Here is a 26,411-nt window from a genome sequence, read left to right as displayed (position 1 = left end):
CTCAGCTCTGCCGCTTATGAATTCAATGTTTGGGAGAGTTACCTAACCACAGAAGTCACATTTCCCTCCTTTGTGAAGTGCGAATAATACTTTGGAGAATTGTTCCGAAGAGTCAGTGAAATACTGGATAAAAAAGTGTTCTACAAACTTTGATAAATACATAGCTTGTTATTAACAAACTATTGGTGGCCTGCAATTTCCATCTCTTATAAGCAGATAAAAATTAGATATTTGGAGTACAGCTGAAAAGAAATCCATCGGGTGGATATAGAATAGGCAGGCGTGAATATCCATTTGAGACACCTGCCTAAATACAGAAAGCCTCTGGGGGACTAAATGCAATCTTGATAGAAATGTCTGCTTTTAAGTGGTAGAGTGAGAAAAACCAAGCTCATATGAACTATTCTATTTCATATACACACTGGGATCAAAGATTCCCAGTCTTTCACTCTCTTAACATCTATTTATTGAGCATCTAGTACATGACAAGCATTGTGCTAGGTATACACTGGTGAACAAGATTTCCCTTCTCAAGGAACTTGTGTCCCAGTTACATTAGTATCTTTATTCCAAGCACTTGGCAAAATGTTAGCACATAGAAGATGCTCAATAAAAGTTGGCTGCGCTGAACTAACCTCTCTAATTTTGTAACATTACCATAGCAGAAGGCCAGTAAAGAGATGATTTTTGTGATCAGAGATGTTGACCCAATTCACCATGTGATTAACAGGGTATTACTTCTGAAGTTTTGAGGGAAAAGAAACTTTCTAACTAGAGTTCATCTAGTCATCCACCTATAATACCAGTATTACATAGTATTAATTTAATGACTTCCTGATTAAAATGTAATTATCACTTCCAATTAGTACATTTAATAAGGGGGCAGGGTGTTAGTAGAAAATGTGTTTCAGGGTGGTATCCCTCATGCAGGTTGAAAAATTAGCAAAAAGAATGTAGGATGGATATGTCAAATCACTACTGACAGACTATGGACTTGACATTGATTTAATACACAATTAAAACAAAGGTGAAGAAAAATGGAAAGTCCATTCTATTTATATGATAATCAACTCTTAACAAGACCAGAGAGTTTATTTTTTGAAAGCTTACTTTTCTTGAAGCCATTCAAGAAAGCTAGTGTTATAAAAAAAACTTCTTTGTTTTTTTCATAATATCTTGAAGTTGACTGGTGGGGTCAGGGTGATTGACATTAGCACCGTTCACCAATATCACTACTCCTGAACTTGGTTCAGCCTCAGTTCAAGGACTTAGTCCCCTTGCAGATGGAGTAGGCTATGTAACTAGTTTTGGCCAATGGCATGTGATCAGCGATGTTTCCTTTCCAAGCTAAGGCTGTGAATACTTCATAGGAATTCTTTAGTCACTTTCTTCCTCTGCCACAGAGACTCAGTTGCTATGTTCTGGGTGATACAGCTACAAGATAGTGAGCTGTCAATCTGGTTCTTGGAGTGACTGTAATAGAATGAATCTGAGTCACATGAAGTATGAGCAAGCAATAAATGTTTGTTGTTTTAAAGCATGGAGATTTGGGAGATGTTTGTTACTATACCATAACATAGGCTTCCCTGATTAATATAGTCAGGGAAGGCCCATTATACTCTCAGTCCAATTTTTGAGCAAGAGATAAAATAGATAATATGAGTTCTGTTAATTTGTCAGTAGTGTCTTTCATATTAAGGATGCTAGCCTGAGGTGTAGCTTTTTAATCACATTTAATCCAGATATCCCATAAGTTTTCCATTTTCCCACTAATTCTCCTGTGAATCTTTTTAAAGTACTATATTTAACTTTTATCCATAAAGTTCCTGTGCTTTTTACAAATGATCACTTTTCTCAACATCAACTGAACTTCTTAACCTAACCACACATTATTTTCGTAAGCATTTTCACTAGAGCAAAACGTTCTGAATTATGAACAGTGTTAATTGAACAACACATGCAGTTGTGAACAAAGAAGGGAGATGCTTCTGCAACTGAACTAACTCTAGAAAGTGAACCCTTACAGGAAGGGAGAAGCAGAAGCATACCTGATTATTTTGATTTTTTTTTCCACATTGGAAAAAGAGCTTAACATTGAAGGGCTTGTAGTCTGAGAATTGTCGTTTCTTATTTAAAGCTTTAGAGTGTAAGTTAAAGTTTTCCAGTCACTGGCGTTGCTCTTGTTTACCTTAATGGATTGTTAGGTTGGGCACATAATGTATTGCCTTTAATTTTTTTTTTTGTCTTTAATATTTTAATGCCTTTCTTTCTACCTATCCAAAGCTATCACTCAACTTGGAGCTCCTCAGGAAATCTCCCCTGAACACACCAGCTGGAATGGATCCTTTTCTTTTCCAAAATCTTATGTAAATTCATACCATTTATTTGGCATTGCTTGTAGAGTTTTAGAGAATTCAAAAGCTGGAAAGGACCTAAGAATCATTCAACCCAATCCTCTCATTTTGCAAACGAGGAAAGAAAAGTCCAGAGCAATTATGTAATTTAGTTAAGTCACATAGTTAGAGACACACAGTTCGCCCAACTCCCGGTGCATTCCATTCCTTAGTGCCACAGGTGCCTTCACATTAAGGGTCTGGGGTTGTTGGTTATCTTTTCGAGAGAATAGGTCATCTCACGAATCTTTCACTTCGTTACTTCAGTTTGTAGCTTAGTTTATACACATTTTATATACTTTTTGGTAGACCAATTGGTTGTGTTTTACATAACGATTACATCTATTACATCTATCACTTTCTATATTCTCAAATTCAGGGGAAGGGTCAAAGAGGAAGGATTAAAACAGCAGCAAGGTAAGTAGGCAAAGCTGATGAGAACAATCAGAATGCTTACAGACGTCCAAGAATATACTCTTAGAACTGAAGGTCATTTTCCCTGGAATTCGGTCTTCTAGGTTCGCTCCGCAAGGATGGAAAGTGTGTTTGTTGGGCGGGGGGAGAGGATGGCAGAGCGCCGAAGTTCAGATGAACTTTTAGAGGTGAAAGCCTAACGAGGACTTCTACGGTGGGATGGGTGTAAGAACAGGATGCAGTCACAGGCGAGAGCAGGAGTCCGATCCCGAACCCCAGCGGCCAGCCAGAGAGGCGTAATGTGGGGGCGCAGGCAGGGGCAGGAGAGCTCCAGGAGAGAGGACCACGGGAACTAGGTGCCGCCGCCGTCATCCGGGCGTTGCCCGGGGGCTGCGTCGCCCCGCGGAGGGCGCCGGGGGGCGGGGCCGGGCGGCCCGGGGCGGGGCGGTGGCTCGGGCCCTCCTGGCTGCACGCGGCGGCGCCCCCTCCCCTCGCGCCGCGGGCCTCCCCGCGCCGCGCACGTCCCCGTCCCGCGCCTCCGCCCCCTCGCCCGCTCGCTCCTTCCCGCCCTCCCCGCCTCGCCGGCCGAGCCGGCTTCCCCTCGGTCTCTCATGAATATTGAGCGGCCCCTGTTGTATTTCCCGAGCTCCATTGCGGAAGCCGAGACTCGCCATATTGTGCGGCGGCGCCGGCGGCCGCGGCGGTTTGTACCCGAGTCTCGCTCCGGCCGCGGCCAGCGGAGCCCGGGGCTGGGGCAGGAGCCGGTGAGCCGGGCGCGCGGGGAGGCGAGGGGCGCGGGAGCGGCGGGCTCGGCCGCGCGTCAGCTGACGGCCGCCCGGGGGCCGGGGGTGTGTGTGTCCGCGGGGGTGTGAGGGGAGGTGGCGCCGCCGCCCCCTGCCGCTCTCCGGGCGGGGATGGCGGGGGAGGCGGCTTCTCATTGTTCCCGTTTCTTCGGGGGTCTTGGCGGGGGTGGGGAGTCCGACTTGGGGAGGACCCCGTGGGCGAAGCTCGGGGATTCCTTCCTTCGCGCGAACGCTCGCTCTTCTGCGCGGAGGCCGGGACTGCGCTGCGGCCCCCTTGGCTCCCGGGGCGGGGGCCCCTAACCTCTGCGCGGCCGCTCTGCCGGGGCGAACCGCGTGGAATGCAGGGTTTTCCCCCCCCGGGCTTCCCCCTCGCCTCCGGGGTGTGTGTCCGCGCTGTGGGGGGTGGGGTAGGGGCGCTTTGTGCAGATAGCCCGCTTCCCCCCAGGGTGCTGGAGTCGGGGTTCGCGCGTACGGGCGCTCCTGGGCGTCGGGGTTCCCTGTAGGCTGCGGGGAGACCCCTTCCTGGTTAGAACATTCCTGGAGTGCCGCCCGCCTGCTCGGGAGTATCTGTTGCTGCTTTCTAAAACCGCGAGGTTGCCCCGGAGGAGTCGGGGGAGGGAGTGCCTTGGTTTGTTTCTGATGGAAGCTTCGCGTTTTGAACCCAGTCGTGTACACTGAGGTCTTTGGTACCGGGTGTCGCCGGGGAGCCCTCGTCCTGGTTGTCGGGATCATTTCCCTCCTACAGAAGTCGCCTCCCTGCTCCCAGAGACACTGTTAGTAAAAATTGGTCTCTAAAACTTTGAGGTTCATTCCGATTATTTGGCCGCTAAGACCGATTATAGGCTTATCTCCTTGAAACCGTTTTGGGTATCCACTGCCTGGCTGTCAGAAGTTTTAGAGGATGTGTGCTCTTGCGTGGTAAAATGGTTCGAAAATGGCAGGTTTCTCAGAGGTGTATAAAGATATTTGCTGTGAAAAGGATAGGTTTGCATTCGGTATTTTAGTAATATGCTTTATTTCTTTTAAAAATTAAAAAAAAAGTTGAGACATGGTTTCAGTGTTTTAGACTGAGAATTTTAAACTAATGTATGTGTGATCTGCATTACATAATCTGCTTTTGGTAGTTCCAGGATGATCAGCTGGAATACTTAGTGTAACTGGCAGATAATCTGCTTTCCTCACTTGCATTAGAGTGTAGTTGTTGAATATTTTAATAACTTAGATTGGTGTTAGACCTTGGTTTTTAAAGTGAATATTTCATCCTTTGCTTTATAAAGAATTTAAATGGCAGCAATATGACTCTTGGTTACTCCTTTTTTCCCTATAATTTATCCTTGTCACAATCAACAGGTATCTCTTAAAATCTTGTTTGTACATATAACGTAATTTTTAGTAAAATAATGAGTAGTTATATAAGACTGCATTTTCCAAGGATAGCACAGCAAATATGGCCCTTCACTTTTACTAAGGATTGGAGATATTTCCTTCAGGTACTTTTGTGGACTACACATTTGAGGTTAATTATAGGAGGTGTGAGAGAAATGGAGATTTTCTGAAGGAAAACTGTCGGTGTAGGCTGGTCTGCTTCAGTAATATGCTGTTGGTCCTCAAATGTGCTGCATAGAAAAATTTTAAATTAGAATCATTAACATAATGGAGACAGTGCAGACATTCACCATACTGAGAATTTTGAGTTTTTCCGCTCCCTGTGTGGAGCACTCAGACTGTTAGCTCCCAGGTTTGTGTGGATAGAAATATGGAGCAGGTCAGCAAACATCTTTGGAATTTCATTTGTCTTTTACTGACCTTCACCGTGTGGTGTCAGGTCTATCTCTTTAATTTGATTTATTCATGATTTGTGTTTATATTATGCAGTCTTTGGAGTAAAGGTGATATATGTCTAATGAATAATATATAACCAGATGTTTCAGTGACAGTTTCATTTCTGTACATTAGCACAGAACCATAATTCCTTCCAGGGAAAGAAGTGAGTTAACATTAAAATACACTTTATTAAAATCATGGCAGCATTTCTGGTATGACTTAAAGCACCTCACAGTTTTGTAGCAACTCATTTTTTAAATCTGGTAAAACTAGACAGTGCATCACAGTTTGCAGTTTTTAGAAAAAGAAAAATACTGTGAAATTATGTACAGTCTGCCTACAGATCTACACTTGATTTTTAATTAGTTGTTTGTTAACACATGATGTGGAAGACAGATATTGTCAGACACTAGATATTTAATTTCCTGATTTTTTCATTTCTCTGGAATCTTATGTCAATAAGTTGAATGTTTATTTGCATTTAAATGAGTAGATCCCCATATAATTTGGGCACAAAGGTACAGTAAAATTTACCCTGTCCATTCTCTGTAGGTCCAAATATCCTGTCTCTTCCCCCTCAGTCTTTCACTTTTTCTACCTAATGTGTCAGACAGGTACTCTGGTGTCTCTTGTAAGGCATATAGCTTGGTTGATTTTACCTGGATATAGTGACTGTGATAATGGGACTTTTGGCACTTTCGTAGCAACTGGTGTTAGTATGTCCATAGGCAGGAGCTAGGTGTTAAGTCCTCAACTTTATAGATCCTAAGGGAGTAGGTGGTCCACTCTCCACTTTTATGCTGTGTGGAGGAACTCCAGTGGAACTGGCCATGGACTTTCAAGTCTACAGTTTTTTTTGCTTCTCTTTTGTCTTATGGTTGTTAGGCAGCTGAAGTGGACTAATATGTCTGGACCTAGTGATACCTTTTCTTGGATGCTCAGAAGCTATATACATATGTTACTAAAAATTCCAAGAAAGATTCTTATTGCTTGAATTTGCCTTCTCTCTATGTATCTGCCATTTTGTCATGATTTTTTAAAGATCAGTTTATTAAGTATAATAATGAATAATTACTTTTGAAATTAACCTCAGATTAAGTTGTTTAATGAGGGCATCTTATTAAATGAAGTAACAAACCGTATGAAAAATATCAAAGCATCTTGGTCATCTGTTTTCAACAGATGTGTTAATTTTGAGCTCTCCTGCAAGAGGGATTTCTTTTTGTTTCTATGCTGTAGAGTGGAGTTGTACTTTATGAAGAAGTTAGTTTCTAAAATCAATGCGTAAAACGAAAATCATATGTAGTAAAAAATTATGCTTGAGAATCCCTTAGGACGGGAGAATGTACCAGTAAGTTCAGTTCAGCTTTAGTGTTGGAACAGATTGCTGTTTCTTTTGTTGAACACTAGTTTAAGTAGTCAGCTGGCACTATGGGCCATGTTGAACACAGCAAAAAAAAAAAAAAGCCTTTACATATAATAATCACATTCAGCATGGCGTCATACTCATACCAGGAGGGGCTTTGGGAACTGAGACCACTGAGGAACAGCAGATCAGCTCTACCATCTCACATCTTCTCTAGGATACATGTGCTCTAGTGAGAGGACGTGGGGACATGTGCTTGGAATAGCCTGCACGGTTTAAATATTTCTCATTTTCTCTTTTTCTTCTTTGCAAGCTGGATAGTTTAAGTCACAAAAGTTAAATGATTTTTGTGTTGCAACTTAACAGACACAAATTTAAAGGGTTTGGCATTATTCTTTCTAAAGTATATTTTATCTATGGGTACAACTCCAAAGTTCCTTTACTTTCCCGTTCAGTAAAGCGTCAAGGTATCTCAGAGGAGAGCAGTTAGAATAGAATCACTGTGATTAACAGCGTGTTAGCGTCCAATAGAGAAAATGGAAACTTTAATAGGAATTTGAACAGAGGGGATTTAATATAGGGAGATGGTTAGATGGATGTAAGAGCAAAAAGAGAACATTATAGTTATCAGTCGAAGGGCTCAGAGAAGAGGTTCTACTCCTGTTTCTGAACTTTTAAGGAGGTCAGCCTTGTTCAGCTGCTGATTAGGCTAGTACTGGGGGATACTGAAAGCAGCTGGAGGCTGGAACCAATTGCTGCTGCCAGTTACTAGAAGGAAGTCCCTCACCCCTCTTCCTGCTTTCCCATCTCCACTCATTACCTCCATTGGCTAAAGCCCTCCTGGCAGAGGAGTTGTGAAATGCAGTTGCACAGTCTCAGCCCAGTACCACAGAGCAGAGTATAGAGTGGTGGTTTTGGAGTTGAGAGACAAGGAGTAAATGACTTGCACAAGTAGTGTAGATTAAAATAATTTAAATAGGTAATCCTGTCCTTACCTTGCCTGTTGAAAAAACATTTATTGATTATCTTATGTGGGCCAGACCCTCTGCTAGGGATTAGGAATAGAAATATGAATTGAACAAGGTCTCTATCCTTGAGGAATTTACAATCTAAGTGGAGATGACAAACTGCTGTACAGTGTATTAAATGCAATAACAGACAAGTGGTATGCTTTGGGAACCCAAAGGACATAGCAACCTACTTGCCTCTTCTCTTCCTAGCTGAACGTAATGACTACTATTTTTATTTGGTATCTTGATCAAATACAGCTTCATTCTGTTTGGCTGCTGTCCTATGAAAGCTGTTTCTCTGAGATGCCTCAATTTTTTTTTTTTTTGGAAATCTTTATTTTTTTTATTTTTTTATTTTTTTGGGGGTACACCAAGTTCAATCATCTGTTTTTATACACATATCCCCGTATTCCCTCCCTTCCTTGACTCCCCCCCCTTGAGTCCCCCCCACCCTCCCCGCCCCAGTCCTCTAAGGCATCTTTCATCCTCGAGTTGCACTCCCTTTGTTATACAACAACTTCCCACTGACTATCTATTTTACAGTTGGTAGTATATATGTCTGTGCTACTCTCTTGCTTCGTCTCAGTTTCCCCTTCACCCCCCGCCCCCTCCCATACCTCGAGTTCTCCAGTCCTTTCTCTGTATCTGCGTCCTTGTTCTTGTCACTGAGTTCATCAGTACCATTTTTAGATTCCGCCTTAATTTTATCATACAGTTATTGTCACTAGTTAAGCATTTCTCTGTGCTTTATTTTTCTAGATTATAAAGACCATCATTTTCTCTGCAGTTTTAGCCTAGCCTAGTATTTCACACATAGAAGGTGTTTGAGAAATATTTATTTTTGCAGTGGATAATGGGAATTAAAGTATTGCTCATTACCTTTGTAGACATTATTTTCTCCTTCCAAGGTCATTAGAAAGTAGTTCGGATGGGGACTTCCCTGGCGGTCCAGTGGTTAAGGCTCCACGCTTCACTGCCGGGGTCATGGGTTCCATCCCTGGTCAGGGAACTAAGATCCTGCAAGTTAAGTGCCACGGGCAAAAAAAAAGAAGAAGAAGAAGAAGAAAATAGTTTGGATAGAGTGTTATGATTTTATAGGTGTGAGAATTGGAAGATTAAAATAATTGGTTAATATAAACTGTATAGTACCAGTAACTGATCTAGAAATAGGACTTTGGATTTCTGATGTGTTATAGTCCAAATGCAGCAATTTTGGCAGGGATTTCGTTTGATGGCTAAGTAAGATCCTCTTCTACTTCTCTTATTATTTTTATAGCCTAATGTTCTAAAATCTCAGTTATTTTGGAATGGGGGGTGGGAAGAAGAAAAGACAGAAGCCCCTCATTTTATTTCCTAAAAATAAAAACATCATGCAGTTTCCTTTTACATTGTTCTTTTTGTCCACTCTGGTTTTTTTTATACTCCCTGTGATTATACTACCTCTGTTAGTTGTTGTGAAATGTGCAAATCTGCATACTTCATTTTGACTTCTTTTTAGAAGAATGTTCTGCTTGTTTCCCCCACCATACATGGGCTATGCTGATTTAACTTAAAACCAACTGATTTTTCACTTATAAAAAGATGTATGCCTCTATGCTGGTAATTGCATTAAGCCCTCACTATTTACACTATTTACTATATAGAGTCTAATTCAGTCTGGGATAGCTATCTTGGAATCCAGTCAAATGTTTTATAGAAGGCTTTCCTGTATTACAGAAGGGGTAGTGTTGTGTATAGTAAAAGGAGCGTCAGAATTGAAGGCAGGATACTTGGTTTCTAGGTCTGGTTCCACTACTAGCAAGCTTCTTGGCCCTTCTCTCTGTTTTCTTTTCTATTTAAAAAAAAAAAAGCACCCTCATTGACCTTCCAGGTTATTTGTAAAGACAGAAGAAGTAATATAGGTAAAAGGGGGAGACAGCAAAGAGCATTGTAAATATAAGAGGGTGTATGTGAAGAGAGAGAGACAGAGATTGATCTGTGGCATGGATCTTGGGTTCAAGTTTTAAAAGAAGGCTGTTATGGTGAAATGGGATGTGGGAAGAGTAGTGTATGTCCTATAACCCTACTTTTCCCAAGTCTGGTTGATAGTGTAGTATTCCCAGTCCCCTTAAATAATTGTCTGTTAAGGTCTATGTGGTTCATTAGTTTCTTTTCACCAGGGTTGAATATATAGCAAATATCTTGTTTATATCATGAGACAATACCCCAAATTTATACACTTAAGAACAAAACTACCACTTTGAAGATTGTTTAAATGACAGGGGTCTGAGGGAGTAGAATAAATAGATGCTGTTACTATTTTGACTATTTGACTACCTATTTTGGTTTTGTTTTATTTATATTGTCTTATAATATCAATTACAGAAAATATGCTTTTAAAATTACACTTAGCAAGATTATAAATTATATCTGTTGTTTAGTTTTAATGAACTTATTCTCTTATCCTTGATCTTAAAAGCTTTAATTGTTGTATTTGTGAAGAAAGCATGCCTCATTGAATTAGTGGAAAGATGCTTTTTTATTTTTGTGAAGTACTGTCCTTTAGGAGTATTTCCTCTTGTGACTGTAAAGTAATGGAAACGTGTTGTTAAAGGCTTTCAAATATTGATAGTTGAGTATTGTCTAAAATATTAAAACTAAATTTCTCCATTCTTAATGTTATAATCGATTATGTTTGTATTCAAATAAATTGATTATGTTTGTATTCAAATAGGGGTCTCATTTACCACTTTGAGTTAACCAGTGATAACTTATGAGTGTAGTCTCCTGAGATATATTTTTCCGCAGAAGTGTCTATAAGTTTTGAAAAGCTAATGTTACAGTTTTGTGTAATTTAAGTAACATGATTATTAATGTCAGTTTATTTTATTCTGAAACTTTTGAGTATCCTGCTGGAATAATTGATTTAGAAAAATTAAGATAATATGGGTGTGCCAGTGAAGGGGAAAAAAAGTTTCACAGAGTAAATAAGCTATCATTCACTCCTTAAATGGATTGCCTTTAGTTTTAATCCTACGGGCAGTATGTTGCTTAGTTGTTTCAAAAGTAATTAAGAGCTAAGAATGGGGAAAAATCCATAAATTATTAAGATGTCTTTTTAATCAAATATAATAATTTCTGTTGTCACTTTATATTAATTAAAATTTTTTTAATATTGGAAATTTTAAGTGGAAAAAATCATGCTTTTAGTACTCAATTTTAATTGGTCTTAAATTTTGATGTTATTTCCCTTTGGAAATAAATTTTAGCTTTTGGCTTTTGTTTAAAACGTAGTTTTAACTATATTTTATAATATATAAATTTATGTGTATTATGTGTATTTTAAAATCTAACTTTAGATATCACTAACATTTTCTATGCTGTAATCCATTTGGTAACTTTCTGATGATTGCATAGTATTTCAAGTTGATGTACCATAGTACATTTAAACATTTCCTTGTGGTTGGATCCTAAGGTTCCTTTTAGCTTTGTATTTATGTTGATGATAGGGAAGCACAACATTGCATCTGCTAACCCCAAACTCCCAGTCCTCTCCCCTACCCTTTTTCCCCTTGGCAGCCACAAATCTGTTCTCTACATCTGTGAGTCTGTTTCTGTTTTATAGATAAGTTCATTTGTATCATATTTTAGATTCCACATGTAAGTGATATCATATGGTATTTGTCTTTCTCTTTTTGACTTAACTTCACTTAGTATGATAGTCTCTAGGTTTATCCATGTTGCTGCAAATGGCATTATTTCATTCTTTTTTATGGCCGAGGAGTATTCCACTGTATATATGTACCACATCTTCTTTATCCATTCATCTCTTATAGACACTTAGTTTGCATCCATGTCTTGGCTATTGTAAATAGTGCTGCTATGAACATTGGGTTGCTTGTATCTTTTCAAATTATAGTTTTCTGTGAATATATGCCCAGGAGTGGGATAGTCAGATCATATGGCAACTCTATTTTTAGTTTTTTAAGGAACCTCCATGCTGTTCTCCATAGTGGCTACACCAGCTTACATTCCCACCAACAGTGTAGGAGAGTTCCCTTTTCTCCACATCCTTTCCAGCATTTGTTATTTGTAGACTTTTTGATGATGGCCATTCTGACTGGTGTGAGGTAGTATCTCGTAGTTTTGATTTGCATTTCTCTAATAGCGATGTTGAGCATCTTTTCACGTGCCTGTTGGCCATCTGTATGTCTTCTTTGGAGAAATGTCTATTTAGGTCTTCTGCCCATTTTTCGATTGGGTTGTTTTTTAGTTGTTAAGTTGTATGAACTGTTTGTATATTTTGGAAATTAAGCCCTTGTCAGTCCATCATTTGCAAATATTTTCTCCCATTCCCTAGGTTGTCTTTTTGTTTTGTTTATGGTTTCTTTTGCTGTGCAAAAGCTTGTAAGTTTGATGAGGTCTCATTCATTTATTTTTGCTTAGAATAAACCTGTCTTTGATGGCAGTAGCTTGTTGTGCAGTACAGCTGAAGAAAACTGAGAAGGAATTAGAGAAGGTAGCTGCTGTTTCCCTGTTTAAGATTTGGAATTCTTTTTTAGACTGTGTGGAGCAAGTGCTCTTGGCCTTCAGTCCACTTATCTCTTAAGGATATGTGAATACTCTGAAAATTTCTGTGTGTTCTTTTATATTTTTAATTTTTGTATTCCCTCACCACCCCCACCCCGAGATGAGAGTACCTAGCTTTCCTCAGATTCTCAAGGGGCACATAGACTCAGAAAAGTTAGGGGCCATGGACTTAAAGGGTTTTGTTTGAAAAGTGGAGGGACAGGGAAAACTATATATAAAAAGTGCCCCCAAACACTGTCTGTTGTATTGAATTAATGTCAGTTTTCCTTTCCCGTTTATTGTTCAATAATATAGAATCAGTTTTCCTTAGGAGAGAATGGGTTTTGCTGCTTTAAAGTTCTTCTTTATTATATTATTATGCTTTTCTCTTTTTAACATTGGTTATTTGAAGAACTCTTAATAAGATTTTCAAAGTCTAATTGCTCGTAAGTAGCTTTGCCCTAATAGACATATACATATGTCTATATACATGTATATATATCTCTATATATAATCACCTAAAACATGCACATTTTATAGATAAAGAGCTATATATCGACTTGTTCAGTCATGTTGATTTCTAGTATATTTGAGCTATGCCAAATTTTTGCTGCTTTCATGAATCTAGAGATTATGTTAATCTTTAGATTTATTAGAGCTGTATGACATCTTTCTATCTTTAAAGTTTCTGGTTTCTTTTTTCTTCTTCTAAGACTCTGGCCTTTGAAACTGCAGGAGCTGCTTTTTGCAAAAAAAATTTTAAACTTTTTTTGTTTCAAGTTGCAGAAACCAGGAGATAAGGGCAAAAGAGAAATCAGTTTACCTTCTGAAATTGTATCAAGAACCCAAAATGAGAGTTGAGGTCTCCCAAATCCCAATCTGGCTGCTACTGTTTTTTCACAGTAGTTGTTTTTTTGCAAGAGAAAATCTACCCTATATGCCAAAGGGACACAGAAACACATTCTTTACTCCTCTATTCTTATGTACTGTTTTAAAGCTGTTAAAATCTGTGCTTGTTGTAATTTGGTAATAATAATGGGACTTGAAAAACGGAGGGAAACCCCTTCCACAAACTCCTAACAACTCCATGTCACCATCTAAAACATAACTTTATTACATAGTTGTAATTGTAGCACAAGTGCAAGTTAATGGCCTCTCTCATCACTTTACAAGTATTACTAGTCATTGCATATGTATTAATTGTTATTTTTAATGATTGAAGAAATTTCCCAAAGTTGATGTTGCAGCAGATGTCTTCATGCTGGTGGCATTATTATTGTAGCAGCAGCAGCAGCAGCAGTAGCAGTACAGTAGTAGTAATTGGTGTGGTAGTTAAGGGCATGGCTTTCTTAGTGAAACAGACCTGAGTTTGAGGCTTTCCTCTGATACTGTGAGATCTTTAAGCAAGTTGTGCTTGTTTGTTTGTTTATTTAGTTATTTATATTGTGGCTTGAGTTCCTTATTTATTAAATGAGGGCAGTAATAGTACATATTTAATAGGGTTGTTAGGATTAAGCAAGATTTCGTATAAAGTGGTAAATACTCTGTAAATGTTTCCTATTATTATTAATAGTGTTATTTCCTAAGAAGATGGATGTTTTATATCTCTGAAAACAGATTGTGTAGCTGTTTTCTGAAAGGGTTATTCAAGTTGCTGTTGGAAGAATGCGGAGGCATCAACCTTCAGCTTTCTTTCTTATTTTTCTCGGTCTAATTTTTTCTTTTCTGTCAGTACCTTTCCACAAGTTTTATTTTTCAACAGAGTATGCCCTTGCCAGAATTTTAGACCCTGTTGGTATATTTTCTATGACACAGGGAATGTTGCTGTTACTTCCTACATTGTTATTTGCTAAAGCTAACGTGTGTTCATCAGCACCTCTGCTGCTTCTGGCAGGAATCTGCACTCGATGGGCATTTCTTTTCCCAAGAAAGGATAACAGCCTTGGTATACCACTTATCGAAAATTAACATCTATTGTGGCATGTGGGGTTTTGGACTAAAAGTCATTAGTTACTAGAATTCTCTTTTTAGCTTTGCTGTTAATGATAAGCATATGTAAATCTTTAAGCTTTACTTTATGCTTTACTTGTGTTTCACCTCTCCCTTTCAAAGATAGAAATACTGATCTGTTTCTGCCATTAAGTCTGCAGATTTGGGGGGGGGGCAACCATGTATGCTGATGGCATAGTAAGCTGGTTACACACATCATTTTGCTCCTCTGTTTACAGTTTCCTGTAATCTGGCTAGGGATATGAAATGAGGTTGGTAGTCTCTCTTGGTAGGAACTCAGAATTTTTCTGCTCTGCTAAGGAAATTATCAACGTTCTTTGTTTCTCTTGGTCTTAAGAGCATGGAGAGAATGAAAATTAATCACTCTCTAGGACTGTGGTTGGTATAGAGTTGGTGCATGTTCAGAGCTGAGAGCCTAGATTATACTAGAGTTTGAGGTCTAAACTATGGTACTAGTGAGTCAGTAGTTTGGTAGTAGGTCACTAGATTCAAGCAATTGGATGAAGCAGTTGACTGGGAACCCCTTCGGCAAGCAGAGGTTGATACATCCTAGAAGAGTTAGAAAATCTAGACTGGCAGGTGAGAACTAGAAGGTAAAGGGCCAGTGTAAGGAATGTCTTGTCAGAGTGACAGACAGCTAAGAATTCAGGAAATCAAAAATGGAAGGTTCTGACCAAAGGGAGCAAAGGAGAAAAAATAACATGAGAAGAAAAGCAAATGCAACCCTCCAGATGTACAGCCTCTACCACAAAGATACCAATCCAGAGGAAAATGTATAGCTAGCTTATTGTTTAAAAATATGTATGCAAGCCAGCCAGATGGATGTGGAGAGGTATGGCATCAGCTTTTCTTCAAGACGAGGAAAAATGTGCAGAAAGCCTTGTATATGACTTGGAATGCTAGATACGTGAACTTTCATACACAATACACCTCTTTTTGATCTGCTTTGAAAAGAAAAGATTGGAGGAAACGACTGGTCATGGTTGGTTGAAGCATTGAAGTTGAAAGAAGTTGCTAAAGGTAGAATGCTTTCTTAGCTCAAGATGACACGACTGTGTTAGGCACTGTACCATTAAGGACATTTAAGCAAGCTTTTTGACCCACAGAATATTAGAGCTTAAGGGGGCTCTTGATGTTACTTAATATAAATTCTTAAACTTACAGATAAAGAAACTGGGTCCTCAGTTAAAGTGACTAGCCTTAGTTCACCCAAGAATTTGGAAGCAGACCTTCTTTACTATTTGAGTATATTTGTGGAAAACTTGTGGCTACTCGCTTCAGTAACCAATCTTCCTCTTATCAAATTGTCTCCACCTAGTGGCAACAAATATTTTGCAAGGCTGCGTGCAGCCACGGGTGGGGACTGCTGGAGGCCTTTTTGGGGGCTTTTGAGGAAGTCAGCCTGGTGACAGTCGTGTTGTTTTGGGGAAGGGAAAGGAAGAAACAGTGTGCCTAAGGCTAACTTTCATTTTCCCAAACCTTAAAGGAATTTGTAAACTCTTTATACCTGAATTAGGCAGCACATTTATTGTTAACCACATAAGAGGTTAGTGTGTTAGAGTTTTCATGTACACACACGCACACAAGTATTATATAAGCATATATGTATATATATTCATATATGTACATTTTTTTTCCTCTTTTCCCATCTTTGTTATGAGTTAAAAGAGAGCATGGTAATTTCATTAGTGGAGAAGAGATGAACTAAACAATAAATGGTGTTGGGACAATTGCCAGTTACATTTGGAGTGGCGTGGGGTGGAGGGGAACAGGTCCCAACCTTTGTAAAAAATGAAATTCTGAAAGTATTAGAATAAAGTATGGGTGGATGATGGATGTTGTTTATAATTTTAGAGTATGGATTAGCTTTCTAGAGAAGCCATAGAGGAAAAGATAAATACATTAAAAATATATTTAAAAATCTGTGGTCTAAAGCCAAAGGCAAAAGACAACAAACTGGGGGAAAATATTTAACACTTAAGACAAGCAAAAGGACAATTTCCTTAACAGGAAAAGTTCTTCAAAATTAACTTTAAAAAAAACTAATAGAAATGGATATGAGTGAGTAATTGACAGACCCCACCCCCCACCCCCCCAGTGGCCAGTAGACCTATGAAAAGACCCTCAGCTTCACTCATGGTTGAAGCCTTGCAAATTAAAACAACAATGAAGTATCATTTCCCACCTATCAGATGGGGTAGGCTTTTAAACAAAGTGTTGCTAATTTTTAATTGGTAGAAGGGTACTTTGATCTAGCAATTTAGCAGTATTTGTCTGAATAATAAAAGTACCTGCCTTTGATCCAGTAATTTTGCTTTTAGGAACTTGCCTAGGCAACTTCTCTTCTAGTGTAATTTACTGTCAGATGTAAAGTTAACAAAGCATACATTAAACTAACAAGTGAATGAGTGAATGGTGAACCACATGTTTATTGGGGAGACAGTTTTGGAAACTTATAGTACCATTTCGAAATGCCAGGAGCTTCCTTAGATCACTTAAAACTAATCTTTAGCTAGAACAGTGGGTTCTCAACCCTGACTATAGGCGTCTGGTTCCCTTTCTAACCATACCAAGAGCCCTGGAGATAATGATTAAATTGGCCTGAAATGGGACCTTAATATCAGAATTGTGTCAAAGCTCTCCAGGTAATTCCTGTATACAGCCAAATATGAGAACTTCTCTAGGCTAAGATTGTTTTTCCTGTGAGTGCATTAATTTTCTTCTGGTGGAAGATAAGACTTTATTAGGCAAGTAAACTGAAGTTCATATTTTTTCCACTTTGTCCCACTCTGCCTTTGGCTTTCTCTTATAATTTAGGTTCAGCTGGTATATGTTTCCTATTGCTGCTATGGCAAATTACCATGTTCTAGTGGCTTAAAAATAACACAAGTTTATTATCTTACAGTTCTGACAGCCCGAAGTCCACAATGGGTCTTGGGGAATTAAAATCAAGGTGTTAACAGGCCTGTGTTCCTTCTGGAGGCCCTAGGGGAGAATTCATGTCCTTTTCATTTTTAGCTTCTAGAGGCTGCCTGCACCCTTTTGACTCATGAATTCTTCCTCCATCGTCAAGCCAGCAGTATAACATCTTCATATTTCTTCCTTTGGCTTATACGTCTGCCTCCATTACATTGCCTTCTCTTTTAAGGACCCTTGTGATTACATTGGGCCAAATCGAGATAATCCAGGATAATCTCTCCATCTCAAGATTGTTGATTTAATCACATTGGCAGAGTGCTTTTTGCCATGTATAGTAACATATTCACAAATTCTGGCCATTATGCAGCCTGCCACAGTTGGAGACCTAATTCAGAAGCCAATAAAAATTTACAAATGGAATATTTTAGTGTATTTTAAATTGATGTCATATTGCAGCCCAAAGTAAGTTAGTTTTTATGTGGTAAGTTATGATGAATGTTTATTGCCCCTCAGAAACAATCTGCAGTTTTTCTTTTATTGTTAAAAATGTGGGTTGATAGGATAGGCGTTCTTATTTTTATTACAAAAACAATAATAGTTATCATACATTCTTCACAGAATGGTATAAAATAGGTACACACTTTATTTCAACCCTGGTAGGATTTTATACTTTGATATTTGTGTTATCTCCGAAGAGTAGTTTATAGAAGGGTTGAGGTCCACCAGTTGGTTTCTTCCTATTGCATACGAGTTGTTTTTGAACCAGCTGCAGATAATCCATAAAGTTTGATATGTGGTGGGATAATTTTAGCTACTACTCTTCCTACGCCGGTGAGTTCAGTTAATAAGCCCAGAGTTCCCTTTGACCATTACTCCACTTTTTCTTTTTATACTGCATGTTCCTTTCTCTTATAGTTCTGGCTAACCTAAGCTGAAATTTCCCACCAGAACCTTTCGTGCTTCAGATGTATTTATTCTTCTGGATGACCTGCATGTACCTTATGTGCAACAAGTTCAGAACTGAATTCAGCTTCTCATCCCTTACTAGAAGATGCATACTAGTTCCTGTTTAAAAACATTTAAAAGATTTTTAATTGTTGTAAAATATAAATTACATAAAATTTACCACTATTAATCATTTTTAAGTGTACTATTCAGTAGCATTAACAACATTCACGCTGCTGTGTAACTATCACTACTATCCATCTCCAGAACTTTTTCATTATCCTAAACTGTAACTACTCATTCCCAATCCACACTCACCCCCAGTGTCTAGTCACCACTATTCTGCTTTCTATGAATTTGATCAATCTAGGTATACTTCATGTGAGTGGAATCACATCCTTTGTGTTTGGCTTATTTTACTTAGTATAATGTTTTATTTAATAGTTTAATGTATTTTAATAGCAAACGTATAGGAACAGCACAGAAGACAGAAACACTAAAAACGTGTACTTGCATGTAGGACGACTCAGAAAAGCGTAGTGAATGGATGGAATCTACTATGTGATAAAAATACTACAAACACGATTTAGTTGCAGTCAATAAGAAATTACTTGTTTTTTAAAAATCCAAATGCTGGCATTGTCCAGAAAAATTTAATAGGTTTATTTATAATTGTTATAAAGTTGAACTGCTGAGACATTTTGACTTGCATTAATACTTTATGTCCACACATTTATATTAAAAATTCACACAAAAATGAAAATGGGAAAACTTCCAGTACCTGATTTCTGTCCCCTATTTTTCCACTTGCAGTCATATACTTAGGTACCTTTTGACCTTATTGGGGAAAAAAAATCTAACATTTGGAACTAGCAATAACAAAAAGAAGAGAAAAAAATTTTTTTTTTAAAGAATGAAATGTTTCCCATTATAGTAGATTCTTAAGCACGTTCTCCACGTATGTGGTATGCCAGCTGAGTGTCTTTTGGCATGATTGTTACACATTTGGCGTAGATAGTGCACAGGTTGGTGTCTTCAGAAAGGCCAACCAGATAGGCCTCACTTCCTGCAAAGCACCAATAGCAGCACTCTGGAAGTGCAAATCTGTTTTGAAGTCCTGAGTGATTTCCTGCACCAGACCTTGGAAGGGAAGTTTGTGAATCAGAAGTTCACTGGCCTTCTGATAAGGTCTGATTTCACAGAGTGCCATGGTACCAGGCCTGTAACGATGAGGTTTCTTCAGCCTTCCAGTAGAGGCACACTCTTGTGAGCAGCTTTTATAGCCATTTGCTTCTTTGATGCTTTACCACTGATCCATTTGTGGGCAGTCTGCTTTGTACTAGCCATGGTATAGAGAGCTCCTTACATACCCGCCTTCTCGTTTGGCTGGAGCTCAGCAAGCTAGAGGTGGTGCTGGCGTTGGAGAGTGATGGCAGCGTGGAAGCAGCTGCAAACACAATTCAGTATAATGTTTTAAATGTTTATCCATGTGTAGTATGTATCAGAATTTCATTCTATCTTGAGGCAAAATAATACTTTGTTGTATGCATATGCTACATTTTGTTTATCCATTCATCTCTTGATGGACTTTTGAGGTTTTTACACTTTGGGCTATTGTGAATAATGTTGTTATGAACATGGGGTATAAAAACCTAAGTCTCTGCTTTCAGTTCTTTTGGGTATATATCCAGGAGTGGAATTGCTGGGTGATAATGTTAATTCTATGTTTAATTTTTTGAGGGACCCACCGTACTTTATTTTAAAATGGCTGTACCATCTTACATTCCCACCAGCAATGCACAAGGGTTCCAGTTTGGCCACATCTTTGCCAACACTTGTTATTTTCTGTTTTTTGATAATAGCTATATAGCTTTCCTAGTGGGTATGAAAGTGGTACCTCATTCTGGTTATTTGCATTCTGGAAGATTTGTATCTTCCTAATGCTTAGTGATTTTGAGCATTTTTTCATTTGCTTATTGGCCATCTGTATATCTTCTCTGGAGAGGGTCTATTCAAGTTCTTTGCACACCTCCCTCCCCACCCCCGACCAGGGATGAAACCCATGCCTCCTGCATTGGTAGCACAGAGTCTTACCCACTGGACCACCAGGGAAGTCCCTCTTTGCCCATTTTTTGAGTTCTTTGGTTTCTTGTTGAGTTGCTGTAGTTCTTTATATATTCTGGCATTAATCCTTTATCAGCTATATGATTTGCAAATACCTTCTCCCATTTGGTGGGTTGTCTTTTCACTCTCTTGGTAGTGTTCTTTGATGTGCAGAAGTTTTTCATTTTAATGAAGTCTAGTTTATCAATTTTTGCTTTGGTTGCCTATGCTTTTTGTGTTATATCCAAAAAGCAGTTGTTGCTGAATCCAATGTCATGAAGATTTACCCTATGTTTTCTTCTAGTTTTATAGTTTTAGCTCTTACATTCAGATCTTTGATCCATTTTGAGTTAATTTTTTAATATGGGATAAGGTAGGGGTCTTTCATTCTTTTGCAGGTAAATACCCATTTTTTTCCAGTACCTGTTGTTGAAAAGACTGATCTTTCCCCATTGAATGGTCTTGTCACCCTTGTCAGAGTAGAGTAATTGACCATAATACATGAGGATTTACTTCTGGGCTTTCTGGTTGGTCTGTATGTCTGTCTTTATGCCAGTACCAAGTTATTTTGAATATTGTAGCTTTGTAGTAAATTTTGAAATTAGGAAGTACGAGTCCTCCAGCTTGTTCTTTTTCAAGATTATTTTGACTGTTTGGGGTCCATTGAGATTCTATGTGAATTTCAGGATGGGTTTTTCAATTTATGCCAAAAATATTGTTGCGTTTTTGATAGGGATTGTACCGAATCTGTAGATTGCTTTGGATAGTATTGTCGTCTTAACAGTATTACGTCTCCTGATCTATGAGCAAGGGATGGGATATCTTTCCATTTACTTATGCCTTTAATTTCTTTTAGCAGTGTTTTGTAATTTTCAGTGTACAAATCTTTTTATCCTTGGTTAAATTTATTCCTAAGTATTATTCTTTTTGATGCTTTTGTAAATGGAATTGTTTTCTTGATTTCCTTTTCAGACTGTTCATTGTTAATGTATGGAAGGTCAGCTGATTTTTGTGCTGATTTTTCCCCCCGTGCAACTGTTGAATTCATTGATCAGTTCAGTTTTTAACATTTTTTTGGTGGAATTGATGCCAAGAGCTCAGCTTCTCTGTACAACTCGTGCCGAATCAAATCTCAGAGACAGGGTTTTGGGTGAAGTAGAAAAGGATAGCTTTATTACTTTTCCAGACAAAGGGAGACAGACAGAGCCAGCTTCTTTGATCCCTTTAACCTTGCCTCAGGTGGTTTCTTGCCCACTCCTCCTGAAGAGCCGGACACAGGAAGCTGACCAAATTTCTAGCAGTTAGAATCATCGAAAGAATCAGCAGATGAATCTATAGGTAGAAGATATGAGAAAGGATAAGAAAATAGAACTTTCTTTTGTTGGAACAAATACTAACAGTTTCCCAGAGGGTGAAATGTCTTACTTCTCGGAAGTGTGCTTGCTGGCTGTAGGCAGGCTTGGCTGCTCAGTCTCTGGTAGTCTTGCTCTGGTATGATGTACCCATGGTTTTACTCCATCCAATTTTAGAGGCATGAGTAGTAAGAGGAACATCATAGGATCCCTTCCATTTTTCTTCAAGCTGCTGCCCAGGTCATTGCTCTTTTTCACACTTTCAGCAGCAACTGGTCTCCTGCTTTGTGGGGATACAAGAGAGCTTTCTGGCGAGGGGGAGACCTGTGGAACACAAACTTATGCGTAGCGGTTAACAGTTGACCAATCTGTTGAACGTAGCTATTGGCAAGATCTTGTCCCATTTTAGATGAGTTTTTTTTGCATAGCTTGGCGAGTGTTTTCTTAATAATGTCCTTAGGAAGGATTTTTGTTACTTCTGACGCTTTTTCTATTCTGGCTGGGAAAGCCTCTACTCAGCCTTGATCTAGATATAGTCCTCTCAAGTCTTTAGCCAAAATCTCTGTTGAAGAGGGGGAGTTTTTAAATCCTTGTGAAGTCTGACATAGCTCAGAAAATTCAAGTGTGCAACAATACAGGAATGAATACATCTGAAATCACATCCATAATGGTCACCTAGTTTTACCATTCTGTTAAACTGTGTGTAAATAGAGAATACTTGAATTTTAAAATTTTTTAATAGGTGGCATGAAGTGTATAGTTTATTATCAAAATGGTGCAGCTTTGCAGATGGAAGAATTTTTAGGGTTTGTTTAGCCTTAACTTCCTCATTTTGCAGGTAAGAAGACAATGTTGAAACTAATTATTTAGAGTCACAAAGCTAGCTGTAGAACTAATAGACCCTAAGCCATCAGATTCCATATTCAGTGCTTTTTAAAATTATTATACCAGGGTAACTTATCATTAGTTGTCTTTTAAATATGTAATATGTTATCTTTAGCATTAAAATAAGAGCATTTATATAATGCTTTGGTGCTGAGGCTGAGAGGGGTTGGAGGAGATTTACCATAGTTACTCTATTGACTTTAAGATGCATTCCTCTCCTCAGTGTTAAAGCAGATGTCACTGTTAATGATTTCACTGCTTTTCCAGATATGGGAAAATGCAAGAATTTGGGCTCATAAAATCTTCTCTTGAAGATATCTGTCTGAAGGCCTGTTCTGCCTTTTTTTTGTTTGTTTTCCGACCGCACAGAGTACTTCATTCCTGATCTCCTTTCAGGGGGTGGTGAAGGTCAGTGGCCTCAGTGGCCATTGACTTAATCCTTGCAGAGGCAGGTGGCAATTTTCAGTTGGCAGAGCGCATTCAGGGTCATAAATTTGACCATGGTTTGGGGGGCATTTCATGACCATTTTGTCACATGGTTCTGGGAATGCTCATTCCCAGGTTTGGCGAAGATTTCACTGATAGGCCACTCAGTGTGCTATTATTGGTCTAGGCCTATTAACAGTGCCAAAAATCTCTGGACCATCTGGCTTACTAGTCTCTTATGGTCCAGAATATTCCCTCTTGTTTCTTCCCATATCTAGAATTACACTACTACAATCACTGATCTCACATGGAACTATATAAATCACCATTTTATCAGAGGCTCAGTCACACATTTAGTAATGCAAGAAACAACAATTTTGTAAAACAGACAATATAAAAAAACAGTATACCTAGCAGACTTATTAGTAAGGTCATAAGTAAGAATATAAATTAAGAACTTCCATTAGGTGCAGCCCAGTATATCCCAGGTCACCTGACTTAGTCAGCTCTGCACCAGTCCTTATCTTTAAGGGAAATTATATATTGGCATTGTCCATAAGGCACTCAGCCCAGTTTTCTAGTGTTACTAGGCTGGTTATTCCTAATATGGGTTTAATTGTCCTCAACATAAGGGAGCCTTTAAATTTGAATGAACATAGCCTGGTGTTAATCTCCTGCTTGTAGATCTTTATCCAAAGATTGATTACAAAGTTAGGCTTCAGAAACAGTGTTTTTCTGACTAATTAAATTCTGTAACAGTATAACATAACAGCAAGGAGCTATCTGGGAAGTGAGCCTTGGTAAACACAGACCTTAATTAACAAAACTGGAATTTAATATTCAGTGAAACATAATTTTTTTTTAATTACCCCCATTTTCATCGAGTTCAGCTAAGACTAATTTGTTCTTAAAGTAAGTTTGGTCCATTGACCGCATAGTTTCTTGCACACTGAATCTGGTGTAATTCCTTAGACTGAGTCTCAAACTAAATTTCCAAAAGGCCTCTCAAGGCCAAGAAAGCCATATCAAAGGCCTGCTGTCAGATTTTGCCGAGGTGGATTTGTCTCTTCTAGAGGTCCCCCAAAATATCAAGATTCCTACACATGCCAGGAGATAGTCTTTTTCATTCACCTGATAAGGCTGCTCAGGACCCAAGAGTCTCCAATTTTTGAAGGAAACAGGCAGAAGAAAAAAAAAATCTCAGTTTTACCCACAGAGGTGTAATTTACTTCTGTTGTAAATCATAACCAAATTAAGGGGAAGTTATTTTCCTATATCTGGAAAACACAGATCAAAACCAATAATATTTCAGACAAAACCCATAAAAAATTACAGCCATATGCACCAGTTCGTTTAGTAACCAGTTCTCTTATTAACTTTTTATGAAGTCATCAGGTTTTCCCTACAATTCTTTGGTCTTTCCCAGTTCAGCATTATGGTCTGAAAGTCAGAAACTTGTATTTAACCAAAAGTCCTTTCTATATGTCTTCTTGAAGAGGAAGCATTTTTGCAGGGGCATCAAAATAAAAATCGTAACTGTCTTTTTTGTTTTGGCACACGGGCTTAGTTGCTCCGTGGCATGTGGGATCTTCCTGGAGCAGGGATCGAACCTGTGTCCCCTGCATTGGCAGGCGGATTCTTAACCACTGCGCCACCTAGGAAGCCCTCGTAACTGTCTATAATGACAAAAGACTTATTAAGAAGGCACATTTAATATCTGATTAGAATGTAATGCAATTGACAGAGTAACTTGCTCAATTCTGTGACATACAACACTAAGATAATAACTGGATTTATAACTGATAACATTTTATCAGGACATATCAGCATTTTAGTAATTTGATATAATTTCTAGAATATTTGTTATTAACATTTATCATACACTGTAAGCTAAGAAGATTTATTACTTATCTTACAGTACTTCCCATGTACTTTTTTTTTAAAGAATTTTTATTGAGATATAATTGACATACAATGAACTGCATATATTTAAAGCGTAGAATTTGGTGTTTTTTTTCTTATTAGTAACGTATATATGGCAATCCCAATCTCCCAATCCCATGTGCTTTTAACATACCAAATGAGCCTAATTAGTTTAATATCTCTCTTTGGGATGTTTCAGGGGCCCTTTGAAGCATCCCAAAGTTAGCTAGAGGTCAAAGGACTTCATTAAATTTTGATTTAGGAGTTTCGTCCTACGTATATATATAGGTTCAGACCATAACGCTAAACTGGGAAAGATGTATATATATATCAAAAGGGTTTAGAACAGTCAGTCAGACAGGCTCATTGGTCACTGTGAAACAGTAGTCATTCACTTAGCCAAAGTAACAGAAGATGTCAAGGGCAAATACAGAACAGATCACTTAAAAAGGTAAACTTAAATCTGTTATCAAAGGCAGTTCAGCATCTTAAGAAAACTTGTCCTCTTAACAGAGAGAAAAGCCAGATTCAAGTTTTGCACCCTCTTACATTTAAAATTCATTTACTTAAATTTATTTTAACGCAATCCTGATCATGCACAAAACTCTGTTCTTGGAGTCCACTTTCCATAAACCTTTTTATCACTTTCTGTATCCATCACTTTATTTTTCCATTCAGAAGCAGCTAGCCCTAAGTCAGACCTGCTTCCTCTTCCCTTAATAAAATGCAACTCCATTCCTTATATCTTTACTGAAAGTACGCATCCTACTTTCCTTAAGCAACCATGAACTGTCCTTTGTTTCATCACTCTGTAGATTGGTAAACATAAATCCATATAATAATTTATTGGAAAATGTGCTTTTTTATAGGAAATATCTGTGTGACACCAAACATATTTATTAATAGTTCTAAACCTTTTGTTTCTCTGTAAAAAAAAAAAAAAGCCAATGTTCAGTAATTAATGTTTCAGTACTTTAATTTATGGCCTAGTTATTCAGTAAACTTCTATCATTTAACTTAATTTAGGACAACTCTAAATTTTTAAGTTGTCGAATATCTGGAGAGATTATCCTTAAGTAGAGCTTTCCCAAAACATAACTGTTCCTAAAAAGTTTACCCAAAGCTCTTACCTTACTTGCACTACTTAACACTGATGCTCTAAAGACATGTCTATATTAATCAAACCAACAAGCTTAAGCCACCTTCAGTAGCAGATATCAGTTCATTACTGAATATTTCCCAGATCATTTGGTCCTAGAATTTATCTTAGCTGATTTTCTGGATATTTAGATTTAATTTGTAAGTGCTTACTTTTAAGTCAATTAAATATAGTTCATTTACAGATTAATTTTTACATAACGACAGAACCAGAAATCTCACAGTTTTTCTGCTTGAGTTTAAAAGCCCCCCCCCCCCCCCCCCCCGCCTTTTATATTTTTCTCTAGAGATAGTCTAGATAAGTATTCCTGAAGGCCTGGGCACAGGGGAAA

The 26,411-nt window shown here is 38.3% G+C and overlaps 1 protein-coding gene and 1 pseudogene across 5 annotated transcripts in view; one reads left to right on the top strand and one right to left on the bottom strand.

Annotated features, from left to right (window-relative positions):
* The first annotated feature begins 3,286 nt into the window (after positions 1-3,286).
* RNF2 (ring finger protein 2) overlaps positions 3,287-26,411 on the top strand; it is a 105,337-nt gene continuing 82,212 nt past the window's right edge. For 4 of the 5 annotated variants that reach the window (XR_009052778.1, XR_009052779.1, XM_057728733.1 and 1 more), the window contains exon 1: positions 3,438-3,571. The gene's annotated coding sequence lies outside the window, so the exon portion shown is untranslated. Of the gene's footprint in view, positions 3,572-26,411 lie in introns of all 5 variants that reach the window. The other variant, XM_057728730.1, reaches the window with a different exon arrangement.
* LOC130849659 (histone H3.3A-like) lies at positions 19,174-19,585 on the bottom strand (annotated as a pseudogene).

Source organism: Hippopotamus amphibius, chromosome 3 (genome assembly GCF_030028045.1).
Source record: "Hippopotamus amphibius kiboko isolate mHipAmp2 chromosome 3, mHipAmp2.hap2, whole genome shotgun sequence".
Taxonomy (NCBI): Eukaryota; Metazoa; Chordata; class Mammalia; order Artiodactyla; family Hippopotamidae; genus Hippopotamus; species Hippopotamus amphibius.
Note: the sequence above shows the minus strand (reverse complement) of the source record. Positions and strands in the feature narration are given on the sequence as shown.